This window comes from Cryptomeria japonica, chromosome 1 (genome assembly GCF_030272615.1).
Source record: "Cryptomeria japonica chromosome 1, Sugi_1.0, whole genome shotgun sequence".
NCBI lineage: Eukaryota > Viridiplantae > Streptophyta > Pinopsida > Cupressales > Cupressaceae > Cryptomeria > Cryptomeria japonica.
The window spans coordinates 554,527,728-554,532,517 of NC_081405.1; the positions used below are offsets into that span (position 1 = coordinate 554,527,728).

General features: G+C 33.0%; 1 long non-coding RNA gene across 1 annotated transcript; it reads right to left on the minus strand.

The window, feature by feature from the left end:
* Positions 1 to 1,615: 1,615 nt before the first annotated feature.
* LOC131044861 (uncharacterized) lies at positions 1,616 to 4,479 on the minus strand. Its single transcript, XR_009105717.1, has 2 exons — positions 3,846 to 4,479; positions 1,616 to 2,128 (listed from the first exon to the last, which is right to left on the minus strand). It is a non-coding gene; the product is annotated as an uncharacterized LOC131044861 (long non-coding RNA).
* Between the last annotated feature and the right edge of the window lie 311 nt (positions 4,480 to 4,790).

Consider the following 4,790-nt stretch of genomic DNA (forward strand, 5'->3'; position numbering starts at 1 on the left):
TCCAGTATTTATAAAAAGAGGAAACTTACAAAGGATGAAAGTACCAAAAATCCAGTGTAGAAGTAAAATGATATTGGGATACTTCTATTTTCACTTAATAATATCCAAATTCTTTGAATGCAAAGCTAAAGCTTAATTGAAATGAGAAATCTACAAATATATTTATTTTCATCAAATTCATAATGTATGCGATACTAAAGCTAAGGGGTTCAGAAAATTGACAATTGAAAATTATTCACAATTTAACCAATAGAAATATAAAATAGCAATAAATATATCATAACATCAATATAACAGAAACAAAATTAATCATAACAGCAGTGACAGTAGTATAACAGCAAAAAAATTAATCATGACAATAAAATTAAAATTAACCATGACAGCAGTAACACTATTATAACAACAATAAATATATATTATGAGTTCTATAGCAATTAACACTAACAGGAATAATTTGAATTTCTGATTTTATTTTTCAATCTCAATTTAAAGTCTCAATCTTCAAAAATTTTGATAGGAACATCAACATCAACCAAATACAATAGCAATAAATATATCATGACAGCAATATAACAGAAATAAAATTAATCATGACAGCAATGACAGTTGTATAACAGCCATAGAATTAATCATAACAGCAGTAACACTAGTATACACTAAAAGCAATAATTTGAATTTCTGATTTCATTTTTTAACCTCAATTTAATGTCTCCCAATCTTCAAAATTTTTGATATGGTCTTAGAGTCAGTTATAACTGTCAGTTACAAAAGAGATTAAAGGTTGCGATATTGTGTGAGACAATGCGGTATTGTGTGAGATGTGCAATCAAACATTCTTTTGGGAATGTGATTGGTGTGATTGGTGTGAGAGTTACAAAAGAGATTAAAGGTTGCATTGGCCATGGTCTGGAACAATGCGGTATTGTGTGAGACGCCATGGTCTGGAACAATGCGGTATTGTGTGAGACGTGCAATCAAACATTCTTTTGGGAATGTGATTGGTGTGCAGGTTTATGTAGACATCATCTTACATCATTTTAACTATGCTGTTTTGTATTTCTGTCAGTTAACCGTCGCTCATCACCCTCAAGAAATGGCTTTCAGGCTACCATCCTGCATGCTAACTAGATATTTTTCTAGTTAGCATGCAGCCTATTTTTTTAATTTAATGTCACTCACATTTTAATCATATAAAATTTGATCTCGTGAAATTTTAATCATATAAAATTCAATCTCATCAAGATAAGAAAGAATAGATGACAAGACAGACACATACAATAACTTTTTTAGATGGATAGATTCACAAGGCCAACCATATGTAATATCATTTTCTCTTTTCAAAATACTTCAACAAGTAATTAGTAATTATTGAGAGTTGTTTAATTCAATCTCCATCTAGTCATATATAAAACTCTATTTGGCTAGAAAAGTGTTGATTCCTGCCCATATGTTTTGCAAGTGTCGGTAGACATTGTGACTCATGTAATACTAGAAGTTGGTAAACATTCAAGATATCGAAGCTGGTGTATTCATAAACTATGAGCAGGAGTGTTTTATGGTTATTTCCAGCTAATCAACTAGTTTTCACAAAAAGTTCAAAATGCAGATTACACAGTTCAGAAATCTTTTGAAATACATTAAATACCATACACCATATTGTTTTCGGTTTAAGAAATTGTGGTTTTCACTTAGAGAAAAATCATACACCATATTATAGGACTAGAGTTTTTCCATATACTTATAATTTTCAAAAAGGAGAGCTAGACAAAAGTTCATTCCTTAATGATTTCCCCTTTCTCCAAGAAAGAACTATGATGGGGCCAGAACCAACTACTTACCAGTCATATTGCAGTCTCAATAGCAGTCCTGAGATCTATCTGTCAGAAGTTGGAACCCTGACAAAACAGTGCCATTGCTAACATTAGCAGGCAAATTGAACCAATCGTCGATCGGAGCATTGCTCGCTGTCACCAGCTATTCCCTATGCTGGAACCCAATAAAAATCTTCCACCCTTTCACTTCTTCTTTACCAATGTTATGCACAGTTGCAGTGGAATAAAAAACATAGGGCTGCTGATCTTTTTGATTCACAGCTATGGGATGAAATTTCCTGTGAGGCTAACCCTGGCTATGCAATTAAACTCCATTACACTTAACCCTAATGCAATAAATATAAAAAAAATTGGATGAATCAAAGTCTAGAGTGTACACATAATGCATTTGATTACTGCAAAAATACAACATCAAACAATAATTCAGACTGCAACATCATGGCATTGCTCGGTTTGGCACTGTAAACTTAATGACATTGGTAAATTAAAATGCATTTATCCAGGTTTAAGAGTCCATCATAGATATTCTTATTTTGAACTACAATTATGAGTGTGCTAGTCAATTCTAAGACATTGCATGCTTTACAATTCAGACCCATGAGTAAATATCCCCATGAGCCTTAATGTCTATGGACCTAATATCCTGAGAGTTATGTAAGGCGGCAAGATAGGTTATGAGTGTGGGAAGCCAAACCAAACAAGGAATACATGCGAAAATGATCGTTTCAAGCTAAATCATGCCTGGTGCCTACATCGACATGAATGAACAAGAACATTCAATAACGGACTAATAAACACAAAGAGCCCAAAAAGGAGTAAGCACAATGTGAACACGAACATAACAAACAGAATAAAACACTGCACAGAGTAAACTCGGGAAGACTCCTTGAAAGCACATAGACCAAGACTTATTATAAAGATATGTGCTACAAGAAAATTGAACCCAAGTACATAAATCCTTCCAATCTTCTAGTTATAGATATAAAGATCAAAAAAACATGAAAGAACGAACGAAACTATGAGAGCAAAGGGCTGTTAGATGCTCAACCTGCAATATGAACCTTGGGCAAACTAGAAAATAAAACATGACCTCTTAGATGCAATGTTAATAATGGCAATCTAAGAGGAATTGCAGGAATTATTCATACAGCATATTGATATATTCAGTCCCTGTCTACTGTCAATTTGTATCCTTTTAACTTCAAAATATCCCAGCCTTCTTTTTTAAATTTTAAAACAAACTGAAAGGCCTAAGTTTCTAAAGTTTAAGCCCTCACTCTATGTAGTATGTACCAATGTCAGCTTGCATATGAATATAATGGAACAAATTCTGTAAAATGATTAGCATCTACACATAAAGCCGTTTCAGAGTTTGCACTGAATTCTTTTTGAGATAGAGTTAGATCAAGATGTACAGCCTCGTATAAACATTAAATAACTGCTAGCAAATAGGGTTTAGAAAATATTTCCATGAAAACCATCACAGAATCCATTCCCCAATTTCTTCCAGCTTACCAACAACCATGAGTTTTCTATATAATATTTTCAACAATAACTGGTATTTCTCTGCGTTTTGGGGGGTGGAGAACAGGGTTTTAGGGATGACAAAAAACTTCAGACTCTGGGAACAGCAATAGAACTGCTATTAAAATAAAGTATCCATGTCCTTTCCGACAGATTAAGAAAATCATATTAGGTGGAGGAGGTGGTATATGACCTAGGTGTATGTCAGAATAACCAACAGCAGAGAGTCAACCAAATTAACTTCTCTGAAGATAAATCTAGAAGAAAAATAGATCACCATAATTAAAATCATTTACACAGTGGTATACTATGCTTGATTGTAAAAATCCACAAATATTTAATTTCCAGAAATGTTAATTATAATGATAGATTTGGTAAAAAACGAGGCCAAGGATGTTGACACACAGAAAAGTGAGGGCTTTTCTAAGCTCACTCCGACAAAGATGACAAAAATGTTCAAGATTGAGAAAACAGAAACAACAAAAATACCTTGTGGCAGGACGCATTATAGCCGATCTCCATAAGCCGCAGACTCTGCATCCATCTCCCAAACAATGGCGGCATAGGTCCGAGATCGAATACCTCCTTGCATATTAGGGAAAATGCAACTGGAAATATAGCTCTGCCCTCCTCAGTGCCCCATTCAAAATTCACCATCCACAGAATACCATGAAAATTGAAATTGATAAAAATCCAAATGCAAAAACTGAATAAAAACATAAGAGGATCACACTCAAACAAAAAACAAATAGAATAGGGAACAATCTGAAGAAAATCCAGAAACACAAAAATCACAAGCAAACAAAAAAAATGGAATCGGTAACAATCTGCCCCTGTTTTTCAAATGAATTGTCTATAAATAGAGTAGTTGAATGGTGCTATTTCATCTATGTCGTCCATTTTGTCTCATCTCAGGGCTATAATTTAAGTACCGTTAGAGAAATTCTAGAAGAAAATCCACGTTGAGGTATTCTAGAAGAAAATCCAGAATATCGTTACAGACATTCTAGAAGGAAATCAAGAGTACCTTTGAGACATTCTAGAACAAAATCCACGGTACTGTTGAGACACCATCCCCTCGGCTCTGTGTGAATCCAAATAAACACTGAGGCGTTCCAAACAAAATCCCTCTTTGCTTTATTTTAGATTGTTATTATTGTTCATTATTATTATTGTATATTTGAATCCGTGAGTGTGGAATTGATTAAGGTTATTTTTATGGATATAGATTTGAACTTTAAATTTTTGGTTCATGTTTTTTTCATTATTAGTTGTTATGAATAAATTAAAGCACATTTTATTTCAAAGCATTTTTTTATATTAAGAATTAATCTTAATCTATTTAGATCAATTTAAGATCATTAGGAGAACATCAATTAGATTAATCTAATATTCTTATGAGAACAAATCTACGGTTTTTTTGTAGAAAATGAT